Genomic DNA, 15,680 nt, shown 5'->3' with positions numbered 1-15,680 from the left:
ACACCGCCTAAACCCAAACGAGAGGACAGGAAGAATCTCCACTCTCATTCATTATCTGTCTTCAGACATCCTCTCACATATGCTGCCACTTCTTCTGGAAACCTCTTCTGTTCACTTTTTCCTTTCATCCTCATCACCGGGTTCTTGACAAACAGAGAATCCTTTACAAGTACCAGTTGCTTAACTTTGGAGATTAATTAAATGTGTTTAATGCCGTTAAAGACAAAGCGTGTTATTTCTGCACCACTAGCGGCACCAAACAGAATTACAAAAATAACGTCTGTTGTCAAACAAGTTTCGAACCCTCCCCCGTCTGCCACTGTTTGAACAAACATGTAGTTCTACCACAAACTTATGGCAGTTGCTATTTTTCCTGTAGCTGAATTGGTAGAGCATGCCAAGGATGTGGTATGATTCCCATGACAAAAATGAATGCAAAGTTGCTTTGGATAAAAGCCTCTGTCAAATGCATAAATGTCAATGATATGTCATTCCCAGTCAGGTACATCAAACTAACAGATTACAATACCGGTTGGTGCCACTAGTGGTGCATATAAATCTCTGTGAAATTATTTTACATTACATTTATGCAGTGGCGTAATTTTGTTTTAAAATGTGGGTGGGACAGGAGTGTGAGTGTGTGTGTGTGTGTGTGTGGGGGGGCATATCAGAAATGTACAATAATAAACAGTGTTGGGGGTAACGCATTACAAGTAACTTGACTTACGTAATCAGATTACTTTTTTCCAGTAACTAGTAACGCATTACTTTTAAAATTTAAATATAAAATTTAAATCAAAATATTATTTCCTTCAGCCTGAGGCTTATGTCAATTTTGGTGTGAAAGGGCCTTTACATTTGCCCAAAAATATAACTTTTTTGTTATATATACAGTGCTCAGCGTAAATGAGTACACCCCCCTTTGAAAAGTAACATTTTAAACAATATCACAATAAACACAAAAACAATTTCCAAAATGTTGACAAGACTAAGTTTTATATAACATCTTTTTAACTTTTAACATGAAAGTAAGGTTAATAATATAACTTGGAGAACAAAATTTTCAGTTTTACTCAAATTAGGGTGATGCAAAAATGACTACACCCCACTGAAAGCTAAATTTTAGACTACAAATGTCTAATTTAACAAGAATTCAACCACAGGTGAGTCTAATTATTTATTACACAGGTGTCCAGCAGACAGTTGACTATAAAAGGGTGTTAAAACCCCTTCCCATTTCATGCTGTCAGCAATGGCACCACATGAAAGAGAAATGTCACGAGACCCGAGAAAGAAAATTATTTCTTTACACCAGAAAGATGAAGGCTACAAGAAGATCAGCAAAGCTTTACTTATCAGTCAGAATACTGTAGCAAAAGCAGTACAAAAATTTAAAAAAGATGGAACTGCAACCATCACACAGAGACGTCCAGGTCGTCCACGGAAGTTAACACCTCGACAGGAGCGTCTTCTGATGAGAAGGGCTGAAGAAAATTGGCATGCATGTTCACTGCAGTTATCTAAAGAAGTAGAAAGCCAAACTGGGGTGACTATTTCCCATGACACAATACGGCATACACTGCAGAGGAATGGCATGCATGGGTGCCATCTACAAAAGAAGACTCTCCTAAAGCCCAGTCAAAAGAACTGTTGGTGCCACTGATAACAGCGGCAACGGCGACTTTGCACGATTTCAAAAACAACACATCCCAGTGCCAGATCAGCTTTTGTTTAACAGAAACGTACAAATTGCTAATCAACTAGAGATGTTTCTTTTGTATTAGATACGTCCGTGACACAATATATTTAAAAAAAGTGATGGGGACAATATCAGCCCTGGCAAAAAGTGGTGGGGACATGTCCCACACGTCCCACCCGCAAATTACACCTATGCATTTATGCATTTGAAGACACTTTTATTTACGCATTTTATCAAGTTGCATGCATTTCTTAGGACTGAACTGTTTGATTTACTTCTAATAATTATTTATTTTATTATTACAATACTTTTACATATAAAATCTATATAAATATTAATGCAATGTTTTTTTTGTTTTTTTTTTTCTTGCTTTAACATGTTATATATTGACAAATATTTATTTAATGACACCCATAACCACATATACTACAAACATATTGTATGGATTGTACTATACAATTCAAAAGTTTGGTGTATATATATATATATATATATATATATAGGGACTTAAAATATTCATATATATATGAAATATTTTATTCAGCAAGGTCAAATTAAATTGATTTAAAAGAGTATTTTATAATGTTGCAAATGATTTCTATTTCAAATGAATGCTGTTCTTTCTATCCTTCAAAAAATAATAATATAATAATAATAGTTGACAGTTTTTCACAAAAATATAACTGTTTTCAACATTGATAAGTGTTGTAGATATTTATTGAACATGAAATCAGAATATTAGAATTTTCTAAAGGATCATGTGACACTTAAGACTCGTAATGATGATGAAAATATAGCTTTGCATCACAGGAATAAATACAGCTTTTACTGTAATTTTGATTTTTCTGTGTTTTTGACCTTGGTGAACATAAGAGACTTCTTTCAAAAACATTTAAAAAAAAATAGTTACCAGACGTAATCACATCCAAAACAATAGGAGGGAAACGTTTTTTTTGTAGCATACAAGATTGCAGTCAGTAACTGCAGGCGTAGTCAGTTGTGAGAACACTTCAGTTCCCAAACATTGTCAAGGAGCTCTGATCAAGGGCTTGCTGTGCTTCTAAATAAACAGTGACAAAATGATGGCTATTAACCCCAGCTACCTCATTTGCTGCCCAATTGGTTTAAAAAGACACGGTACGGACTAATTCCTGTGAAAAAAGAAAAAGAAAGAAAACGCACCTAGTTGACTCATTTACAAGTACAATGAGAGCAGACACAGAACATTCCATGCCTGTTTTATTAGCATTATTATTGTAAAAACATTTATAACGTGTGTGGACGTGCAAATGCAATTGTGTCTTCCAACATCTGCAAATCTTGAATTTTTTCCCCTCCATTTTCTGCCCTTTTTAATGGATGGAGAAGTGTAAAAATCGGGCAACAGACGGGGACATTTTTAATGCTGCTATCATTGAGGTAAGAGTATGTTTGCCCTTCAATCAGACGGTGCCAGAAAAACAAAAATCAACATCAACAGTCATTTCATTCTCTCTTCTGACATGTTCACTAAAGCTAAAAGACATTCCTATAATTCAAGGTGAGCCCCTTATGCATATTCATAAGGGCCATTACCTTGAAGAGGAATGTCAAAACTCACCAGAAGGAGCATGCTTTGTTTTTCCAAGGATAAATGTGTACATGTTTGTGTTACCACGATTACACTCTTTCAAGTGTACACAAAACAAAAACTGCCTGTATATCAGTATATGCTTAACCCTCCTATATACACACACACATACTCTCTCTCTCTCTCTCTCTCTCTCTCTCACATATGCACAAACACGTTTTGAATGTGGCTGTCGACTATTCATCAACGATTTATCATTCTACTTGTAGTTCAAGAACAATGGGCAGACGGTATACAGCATCCTTCCCAGAATTCCTAGCATCTTGACCCTCAGATAAAGGCAAGACTGTGCATTATCAAACAATGATTGAAAGACTTGCCACCACAATGTGCCTTTCAAAATCACCTGGGAGTTATAATTATAAATACATTACTGTCGTGCTTAATTTAATGCATCCTTCCTGATAAAAAAAATAAAAAAATCTTACAGACCTCCGATTTTGAAATGGTAATACAGTATATATACAGTACAATTCAAAAGTTTGGAACCACTAAGATTTTTAATGTTTTTAAAAGAAGTTTCGTCTGCTCACCAAGGCTACATTTATTTAATTAAAAATACAGTAAAAAACAGTAATATTGTGAAATATTATTACAATTTAAAATAACTGTGTACTATTTAAATATATTTGACAAAGTAATTTATTCCTGTGATGCAAAGCTGAATTTTCAGCATCGTTACTCCAGTCTTCAGTGTCACATGATCCTTCAGAAATCATTCTAATATGCTGATCTGCTGCTCAATAAACATTTATGATTATTTTCAATGTTGAAAACAGTTGTGTACTTTTTTTTTCAGGATTCCTTGATGAATAGAAAGTTCAAAAGAACAGCATTTATCTGAAATACAAAGCTTCTGTAGCATTATACACTACCGTTCAAAAGTTTGGGGTCAGTAAGAATTTTTATTTGTATTTTTTTGAAAAGAAATTAAAGAAATGAATACTTTTATTCAGCAAGGATGCATTAAATCCTTTCAAAAGTGGCAGTAAACCATTTATAATGGGAGTTACAAAAGATTAGATTTCAGATAAACACTGTTCTTTTGAACTTTCTATTCATCAAATAATCCTGAAAAAAAATATTGTACACAAATATTTTGTACAATTGTACACATTAAACGTTTCTTGAGCAGCAGATCAGCATATTAGAATGATTTCTGAAGGATCATGTGACACTGAAGACTGGAGTAATGATGCTGAAAATTCAGCTTTGCCATCACAGGAATAAATTACTTTGTGAAATATATTCAAATAGAAAACAGTTATTTTAAATTGTAATAATATTTCACAATATTACTGTTTTTACTGTATTTTTAATTAAATAAATGTAGCCTTGGTGAGCAGACGAAACTTCTTTTAAAAACATTAAGAATCTTAGTGGTTCCAAACTTTTGAACTGTACTGTACATAAATAAAACAACTAACGTTAATTCATACAACTTGAAATGTTAAAAGTGAGTTTAATGTAGAAATCTACATTTACCAAGATTTATTAATGCTGTAAAAGTACTGTCAATTTTACTAAATAGTACTTTTCACAGTCTAATCAATTCACACTGTATTTTTTCTCAATGAATATTCTGTTTCACTTTATTTTGTTTTGCAAAGCAGCGTTTGACATTTGGGATAGTTAAAGTACAATGTAGATTAGTTTAAAAACACCTTACGAGCTTCAGAGATCAGTTCACAGGATCTAGCCCAGCGTGGAATCAGTCCACATGTGTGAAGCGTGCCCAGACTGAACCGCACCACATTTTCAGCCCCTGTTCAACAGCTCAAGACTCTGTCTGTCTCGACCCTTCCCCCATTCCTCTCAGACAGAATTACAAGCCATTACACACCTGTCTGGACACAGATGAACTTGAACAATAATCCCAGGTCACAGGCTGGGCCCACTCAAGCACCAGGAACTGGCTTTTGAAGGAACTTCTAACATTCTTCCACAGCTTAAGGGCTGGAGTAGTGTGTAGTGCACAGACACATTTACACCAGGACGTCTCGCTGTACTTTTTCCACACAAACACCATTTGAGGCTTTTCTGTGACTATGAAAGGACACGATTATTTAATTTGTAGGATATTTCAGATAACATCATCTTGTCAAATATAATTTTTAAATATAATATTAAAACATTATAATATATATTTTAAAAAATAAAACTTGTGACTGATTATTTTCCCTCTAAAAGTCAACTGAGAAAACAATCTGAAAAGATCCTCATATAAAGAGTTTTGACTATAACAGAGAGCTCAGAATTTGAATGTACTTTAATGGTCTCAGTTCTGAGTTTTCGTATGAAATTAATTATTCCTGTATTCCTCATATTAATCCTGACATTTACACATCCAAAACTGTCAATATGCTCAGTCTGCTTGAATAAATGGCATGACACTCTTCAACAATTGGGGCTTTAATTGGGGAGAGGTTAATTTTCTCTTTAAACCTTAAAATGAAACCTCTGCCACCAATGTAACTAGATAACATTTCACCCAGCATGTGACTTCCACATCCTCTCTAACTCCTAATTAAAAGTAAACTCCTCCTAGATTCTGGCATTGAAATGAATTGCAAATCATCACAGCTGCAGAAAACACCTTACATAGATATTAGCCTCCAAAATGCTAAAACTTACCTCCAGTGGTAACAACCCTGGAATTTTTCCCTATAGCTTTATTTATTTTCATTTTTTTTTTTTACCTGTACAAAAAGACTATTCAAACAGCCTATCAATCAATAATCAGATGTGTAATGTATTGCATTTAAGGTTGTCAATCAATTAAATGGGACATACCAAGACATTTTCACATTCATGTTAATTTTACATTTTTACTCAAATTGTCATGCTTATAATACAAAGTGTGATAGATGGATTGATGGATTGATTTACATATCAGAACATACTAAAAATCATCTGGTAGTTAGCAGGTTTTAAAATTAGGCAAAAACAACCTCAGATGAACAACAGTAAACGGCATATTACACCATGTCATTATTTATTTAACAAAAATAAAGCCAAAATGGAAAAGCCATGGGTGACCAACGAAGTACACCCTTTGATTCAATTGCTTGTAGAGCCACTTTTGGCAGTAATAAGTTGACAGTATCAGTCTCTCGCATCATTCTGGAGAAATTTTGGTCCATTCTTCTTTACCTATGTTGCTTCTGTTCATTGAGGTTTGTGCACATCTGTTAATGCACTGTCTAAAGGTCCCACCGTAACATTTCAGTCAGGTTGAGGTCTGGACTTTGACTGGGCCAGTGAAACACCTTGATTCTTTTGTTTTTCAGCCATTCTGATTTAGATTTGCTGGTGTTCTTGTGATCATTGTCCAGTTACGTGACCCAATATCAGCCAAGCTTTAGCTGTTAGACAGATGGCTTCACATTTGACTCTAGAATATTTTGGTATACAGAGGAGTTCATGGTCACAACTGCAAGGTGCCCAGGTCCTGTGGCTGCAAAAAAAGCCAAAAATCATTAACCCTCCACCAGCATGCTTGACTTTTTGTATGAGGTGTTTGTGCTAATATGTTTAGTTTTCTCCTAACTTAGAGCTGTGCATTCATCCATTATACCAAACATCTCCACTTTGGTCTCGTCTGTCCTAAGGACATTGTTTCCATTGTTGTGGTTTGTTCAGATGCAACTTTGTAAACCTAAGCCTTGTTCTTTTTAGAGAGAAGAGGCTTTCTCCCTGGCAACCTTTCCAAACATGCCATACTTGTCCCATCTTTTTCTAATTGTACTGTCACAAACTTTAACATTTAACATGTTAACTGAGGCCTGTAGAATTGAGAGAGGGTGTAGTTCTTGGTTGTTTTGCGATTTCTCTGAGCATTGCACGGTCTGACCTTGGGGTGAATTTGCTGGGACGTCCACTCCTGGGAAGATTGGCAACTGTCTTGAATGTTTTCCACTTGCGAATAATCTTCCTCGCTGTAGAATGATGGGCTTCAAATTGTTTGGAAATGGCCGTATAACCCTTCCCAGACTGATGGCAGCAACAATTGCTTCTCTAGGATCATTGCTGATATCTTTCCTCCTTGGCATCGTTAACACACACCTGAATGCTCCAGACCAGCAAACTGCCAAAACTTCTGCTTTTATAGAGGTTGCTCATACTTGCTGATGATCAATTAATCAAAGGCATTTGATTAGCAGCGCCTGACTGCTACTTACCCTTTTAATTCCCTAAGGAAGCAGTAAGGGTGTACCTAGATTGTCACCCACGGCTTTTCCATTTTGACCTAGTTTTTGTTAAATAAATAATGACACGGTGTAATATGTCAATATGTTGTTGTTCTGAAGTTGTATTTACCTAACTTTAAGACTGATCTTTTTATTATGTCCTGATACCCAAAACCATTCGAATTCAATATGATGTCCTTTCTTTCGGTATGTACCTCAGTTTTGAAGTCACGGTTCGGTATGGGTTCGGTACAGAAGGGGCAAGAAAACGAAACATAATTTATTTTTTTTTTTTTTTAAACAGTGGTTTACTGAACAAATTGTCTACAAAATATTGTTAGATATAATAAACACTAAAATAAAAATAAAAAATGTACGCAAACATGTAAGCTGCACATAAGGCAGTGTCTGCATTAATTTCTAAATCTAATTTATGTAAAAGTTATGTTTTTACTCCAATTTCATTGTTGAAATATAATCATTATAAATCAGGGGATGTCATTTTCAAGACAGATTTATTTAAACATACATTAAACAATCAATATTTCACTAACAGGTCAAGTAAAATATAATGAATATATAGGCTTATATAGTGCATATATTTAGCGAAAGAGTTAAATCTCTCTTGGGAATTAACAAGCTTTGGACAATTGAATGGCTTTTCTGAGGTAAATGTAACATTGTGACATTGTACACAAGCTGTTTTATTGACATTTTTCCGCCGTTGAAACACTGATTTAAGCAATTACACGAGATATTATACATTTCAGTAAGTTGTACTGTATCTTTAAACATACCTCCAGATGTTCATTCATGTTTATTCTGTAACTATTGTGTACTATATTAACGAGGAAGAGATGATCGTATTCACTAGTGCTCCGCGCTGCCGGTTGAATGCCGCTTGTGGCGCCTATACAGAGATCTGTCATGCCACATCAAAGAGCGTCAAACGGCATTTTCTGTTTGAATTTCGCGATAAAATGGATCGAATTTGAAAGATGACACTCCGTTATTTATCGAGATACATATACATATATATATATATATATATATATATATATATATATATATATATATATATATATATATATATATATATATATAGCATATATATATATATATATATATATATATATATATATATATATATATATATATATATATATATATATACACACACACATATATATATATATATATATATATATATATATATATATATATATATATATATATATATATATATATATATATATATTTTTTTATAGATATATATCTCCACACAAAGTGTACCTTCCTCAGATATTGACAAGGAAACTGTTGCTTCAGACAGCCACTGTATCATTAGCGTTTTACATTTCTGAAGTGACACACAGCTGTGCTTGCTTTGGACTTGCTGTCTAACATTCATCAATTTGTCAACTTGATACCCAGCTCATCTCTATACTTCTGAGGTCAGAGGTCATCACAGATATGTCAGTGTTTCATGTCATTTTCTTGACATCCAACCAGCTGTCCAGACTGCCGTATACATCTTTGTAAGAGGGGGCATCTTATTGAGAAAACAGCTTGTTTTACCTAATAAGAAATAATACTTTTCAAATTATGTTGCAGACCAGATAAACCCACAAGGCATTCACAAATTTGACACTGGGCTTTTTTTTTTACAAAAAAAAACTGTCAGAGAACACAAACAAACACAAGCCTTACTTGTGCGTAAGCAGAGGCTTATCTACAAACTCAGGGATGGTATGGAGTTTCTCTTGTCTGAAGAGGTCAAAGGTTATGTTAACTTTGGGAATATCATCAGGGCTGCCGTCCCCCTTGGGGAAGTAAACTTGACCCACCTCTGACCCCCACAATACAAGTCGGCTCTGGAGATCACGGCCGAGCAGTCTGTCTGCTTATCGTCAGTGGTTTAACACCCCCTCCGTCATCATCAATCAGACACAGCCATTTTTCCCAGCCCCCTAATCAGCGCTGCCATCAATAACCACACCACTGATTTACCATTCAGTGAGCGCCGACGTCCACCGCACACCTCACATTAATCATAGACATTATGCCAAAGTATTTGTACTGTCAGGGACGTCTTAAATTATTTGATAAAGCTGTAAAAATAAAGCTCATATTATTTAGTGGGTAATTTTATCCAAAACCGTACATTCTGTTTTAAAAAGCAGCTTTAGACTGAGAGATTAGTTAATCCTCTATTAAATGAAAAGCGCTAGAAATAACGGCACAGCTATTCATATCTAAGGCTATTAAAAGCACACAATCCTATTCTATGATTGTTATTCTAGTTCGCTAAACCTTTCATAACACAGAATATTCCTGTAGAAGATGATTTTTTTTTCTCCAAGATATAAAAACTAGTATGAGAAGTCCCTTCTGCAAGTGGACGGAAGCTGAGACCTATCCACAGCAGAGCATTTATCAGCCCCCTAAGTGGCTGTAACAAAAGCAATGCTCCCTGGGAGAGAACCTGACAGCAGTTTTCCCCCTTATCGATCGCCACGCTCGCTCTGAGTGCTCCAGTTTATGACAAAAGAGTTCACGACACCACAGTCAGAAAGTCAATACCGTGATAAATACTCTCCTTCTGTTGGTCCCTTGTCCAGCACTTTACCAGGCATTTGCCATGACAGTTATTACTGCTGCAGTAAATCTGTGGCCAGTAGAGAAGAAAAAGAGAAGGAGACAGAGAGAGAAAGGCAGAGAGGGGGGAGGTTGGGAATTCCACCGCCAAATTTATGAACCCAGGATACTGTTTACTTAATTTAAAGACTCACCACACAGGGTCAGTCAGTCAGATCTGAGGATTTGATGGGATGTGTATGTCCACAGTTTAAAGGAATAGTTCACCCAATATACATATATATATATTTCATATTTAATATAATATTATTAATATACATGCACAATTTATATGGACTTTATATATTAAATCATACATTATTATTTGAAAGTGCGCACAAATTGAGTCCAAGTCTTCTAAAGCAACAACGAATTCAATTTTTTCAAAAGTGAACAAATTAAGTTTTCAATGAATCAGTTGATTCAGATCACAAATAGGACTGAATGATTCGTTCACGTATCAGACCGATTCATTCAATCCGGTTCAACCTGCTGACTCAATTACCTGGTCGGTCACAACAGTTTTAGAGTTTTAACAGCTCTCCGGAAGGGAAGAATATCAGTGAATGATTTAAACCGTATTTGTTTGTTCCTTACAGAAGGCATCAGAAAACTTGGAATATGGAGCAAAAAATGTATAAATAAAGAAAATCATACACATTTGGAATGACGATAAGTAGATAAATAATTTTTGAGTGAACTGTTCCCTTTTAGGAACACGTCTTTACCCCTGTGGGTTTCCTGTGTAGACTAATTTATATCTCAACAATACTCTTTTCCATCACTTGCAAAGTAACAACTGTTAGCTCTTATTTTAAATTGAAATTAATGAAAATCTTTATTCCATTTACGCTTGAAAGATTTTCTTTCATAGAAATGTGACATTTCAGCCTGTTTGCCGTTTAAGGGAATTAATGTAACACTACATACATGTTTATGGTATTAATATTCTCAGGGACACTTGCTTTATTTGAATATTTTATTTTTATTTAGTACATTCTCAGAGAGACAGCTAAGCCCTAATCCAAAATAAATCCGGTTAATGTTAAAATGGCCATGTCCCTCTGCTTGGAATAACATTAATCAATACGGAAGATTATGCCGATGGAAATTAAGTTATGTAAAATGCCCCATTCCTGTACCAGATTAATATATCCTTGCATATTTATACATCTGATATTGTGAAGAAAATCACATTACACTGTGTAACCTCAAAAACCTGCTAAGTGTCTTGCAAAAGAAACATATCACATGGAGATTACTACTTTACAGAGCACATCGCAAGACACTGCTCATATAACGTACAGCTAAAACCTTCCTGGAGCTATAGAGAGATCATGGAAACAGGGGCTGTCCAGAAATGACAGGTCTGAGATCAAATCCATCCCTGAGGAGCGAACTATCACACTAGATTTATTCCAGCATGGTGGTGTGTAAATACCTGGAACAGGTTCCTGTCGTGAACACAGACCTTCCAAATACGAACAGCAGTCAAAACAGAACCACGCTGTTAAAGGCAGGGAGAGTATACCGAGGAATGAACATTTGCTGACTCATTTCTGTAATTTAACAACCAGGTCGAACTAAACAGCATGTGTCTCTCATCAGGGAGTATATTTATTCCTAAACAGGTTTTAAAGCAATAGTTCACACAGAAACAAAAATTCTGTCATCATTTACTCACCCTCATGTTGTTCCAAACCTGTATGTTTTTTGTTTTGTTTTGTTTTGGTTCTCATTTGGAGACAGATTTTTCATTAAAAAGCACTATGAAAGTTAGCATTAAAGTGGTCCATATGACTTGTGCTCTATATTCTTCTGAAGTCTGAAGCCAGGGCAATAGCTTCATGTGAGGAACAGACCCAAATTCAATGATAATTTTGGCTGAAGATCTGAAAAGAACTATAAGTCAAATGGACTTATGGCACTTTGAGGCCATTTGACGCCTTTAAAAGCAAACGCCATTGGTTATTATGTCACTGACTTTTTTTTTTTTGCACACACAAAAAAAAAAAAAAAAAAAAAAAAAAAAAATCTAATATAATTATCCAAACAGTTACTTAAAAATATTTTTACAAAGATGTTAAGAATTGCAACAAAATTTAGAGCGGTTTCTGCTTAAAACAAAAACCAAATAAACTTAAACTTAATAAATACGCTTGTTTTTCCTTTGTCACACAAGTCTGAAACAACATCAGGATCAGAATGAATATAGAAAAACTATCCCTTTAAATCACATATGAAGGAAAGATAAATAAATATACCAGTGTATAAAAAGACAGACGATAAAACTGGAAGAAAAAAAAATATATATATTAAAAAGATATATTATCTTTGATTGTCAGTGTGAGTTAGGCTGGCTTAATGTAGGGTTAGTTTAAGGCCACCTTTGCCTCTATAACAATACAGAGTTAATTTGAATATGTTCACCACTGATTAAAATTTCAGACCCCTAGCCCCTGTGTTTCCTGCTATAATATTTTCAGAAACAATGCTTATTTTCTCACCTACATTTACAGAGATTCTGAGTGAGAGTTTCCCGCTGCTCATAAAAACACTCAAAGATTCAAGTGTAGTGGTTGTATATTCAGTAAAACTTTGTTAAATTGTCTCATACCAACATAACACCTGCTAATCAATTGAATGTGTTACATACGACAGCTTCTTGCACCTAAACACATTTTAAATCCTCAAAACATCCTGAGGAACTTAAAATCTCAAAAATCAGCCCTATGCAGCTGTCACATATTAATTCATGGGATGGGCTATGGCACCAATATGTAAGGGAATCTTCTTTGAAAGTGTTTAAGGACAGATAAATGTACCTAGATCAAAAGAAACCAAGTCTAAAAACCTAATTCGGCGGTTCAGCATAGTAACAGGAAATATCCTGTTATGGTTCTGCATGTTGCACTAACAAATTGGCAAATCTCATCGAACCAACAGGATTCATATCCTCACTAAACTGCGTAGGGCAGCCGAGGGCAGAGTAAATCGCAGAGACCCGCACACTGCCGTCCCCACTGCGATACATACTAAACTGTTGAGTGATAATGACCAGAGAGAGGGTGAAGAGGTGGATCAGGAGGTACAGCGAGATTAGGCCCAGTGCGGTTGCGCTGTGCCAGAGTGTAGTCATGCGTCACACTGAGGCTGTTGTTCTCTTAGTCCCTGGAGTGAACAGGACACTCATGGCTCCCTCTGATAACTTGTCTCACCATGCAGATGAGCCAAGACTACCTCAGCCCACCAGATTTCCACACACATGCACGCACACACACTCAGACACAAACTTCTGCTGTAGATGCGTTGATTTATACCTAGTCAAACACACGCACGTTGTTTGCATACTAACACAGTCTGACTGCAGACTGCACTACAATCCACAGTACCAAACACTGTTTCCTACAGCTTCCTCCATATTCTGGGACTATTTTGGTTAAGAACTAGACACTTAGATGAGAAAGGGCAGACTGATATTTAAAAATAACTATTTAGGGGCAGATAAAGTTAAAGATAAAGTTGGATGAAGTGGATTATACAAAGATACAGTGTTGTAGTTAAGACCAGCTCATTCGAGTCAGAGTCAAGACTGGGACCAGAAGAATGTTGAGTTCTACTCAAGATGAGACCAGAAGAGGGTTGAGTTCTACTCAAGACCAAGACCAGAAAAGAATCGAGTTCTACTCAAAACAGACACCAGAAGAGGATTAAGTTCTACTCAAGACAAAGACCAGAAAAGAATCGAGTTCTACTCAAGACCAAGACCAGAAGAGGATCGAGTGCTACTCAAGACAAGACCAGAAGAGGATCGAGTTCTACTCAAGACCGAGACCAGAAAAGAATAGAGTTCTACTCAAGACCAAGACCAAGACCAGAAAAGAATGGAGCTCTACTTAAGACCAAGACCAGAAGAGGATCGAGTTGCTACTCAAGACCAAGACCAAGTTCTACCAAGACCAGAAGAGGATCGAGTTCTACTCAAGACCGAGACCAGAAGAGGATCGAGTTCTACTCAAGACCGAGACCGGAAGAGGATCGAGTTCTACTCAAGACCGAGACCAGAAAAGAATAGAGTTCTACTCAAGACCAAGACCAAGACCAGAAAAGAATGGAGCTCTACTTAAGACCAAGACCAGAAGAGGATCGAGTGCTACTCAAGACCAAGACCAGAAGAGGATCGAGTTCTACTCAAGACCGAGACCAGAAGAGAATCGAGTTCTACTCAAGACAGACCAGAAGAGGATCGAGTTCTACTCAAGACCGAGACCAGAAGAGGATCGAGTTCTACTCAAGACCAAGACCAGAAGAGAATCGAGTTCTACTCAAGACAGAGACCAGAAGAGGATCGAGTCCTACTCAAGACCAAGACCGTTCTACTCAAGACCAGAAGAGGATCGAGTTCTACTCAAGACCAAGACCAGAAGAGAATCGAGTTCTACTCAAGACAGAGACCAGAAGAGGATCGAGTCCTACTCAAGGCCAAGACCAGAAGAGGATCAAGTTCTACTCAAGACAGAGACCAGAAGAGTGTCAAGACAGAGACCAGGTGAAGCAAGTGAAGGTGAAAACTAGCTGAATAAAACAGGCTTTAACGTTACCTTTTCAGCAGAACTTTCAGTCTCTGCTGCACTGAAATTAAAAGCGTGCTGTTGTTTCTCCATTTTGATTTTAGGTTTACCTCAGAAGCAGTTTGCTCTTCGAATGTTGCTTGGTAACAGACCTGACAGTTGATTACCAAACTCGGTTTAAGATTTCCTAACTACAGATAAGATGAGATTTTGTAGGATAGGATAAGAATCCTAAATCAAGTTAAGATTTGCTTCTATAATACGGATTTGTGATAACTTAAAATAACTTATAAGTTAATTTAGGATTTAAGACCTAAGATAGAAATTTTCTATAATACGCCCCCCCAGAAGAGGGTCGAGATCAAGTCAAGACTGAGACCAGAAGAGGGTCAAATCTCATCAAGACAAAGAACAGAAGAGAATCGAGTCAAAGTCAAGAACGAACCAATGACAAGACCAACACCACGAAAATATATAATCTTGGGACTCCAACATGAGGACCAAGACCATAAAAAATGTTACCCAGCTGACTTATAAAAACTTGACTCCTTAACTGGTTAAAATCCAGCCAATCAGATTGGAAATTTTTGTGCAATATGCATTAAAAAAAAGTCCACAAATGTTGTGAGGGGGTATTTATACTTTGACACTTCATGCCTTTTATTAATCCAACCATGAAAAAACAAATGTAAATGCCTTCCAAGATGCATTTGAAATGGTTCACAATCCTGTCACTCAAATCTCACCTCCTGAGATGGTTTTAAACTTCAGGTGATGGTTTGAAATGCATACAAGACACTTTCAAATCACTAAATCACTAAATTTAAATTCATCTAGTTAATGAAGCCACAACCATATGCAAACTTCGTCAGCTCATGGACATTTTGGAGCCCCACAATCCAAATGTGAGCGTGCAAATCATGGATAAGATACGTGGACACTGAGTGATCGGC

General features: G+C 36.1%; 1 long non-coding RNA gene across 1 annotated transcript in view; it reads right to left on the bottom strand.

The window, feature by feature from the left end:
* LOC125268529 overlaps nucleotides 1-15,680 on the bottom strand; it is a 130,904-nt gene that overhangs the window by 41,992 nt on the left and 73,232 nt on the right. The gene's annotated exons all lie outside the window — the stretch shown is intronic.

This window comes from Megalobrama amblycephala, linkage group LG5 (assembly GCF_018812025.1).
Source record: "Megalobrama amblycephala isolate DHTTF-2021 linkage group LG5, ASM1881202v1, whole genome shotgun sequence".
Lineage (NCBI taxonomy): Eukaryota > Metazoa > Chordata > Actinopteri > Cypriniformes > Xenocyprididae > Megalobrama > Megalobrama amblycephala.
Note: the sequence above shows the minus strand (reverse complement) of the source record. Positions and strands in the feature narration are given on the sequence as shown.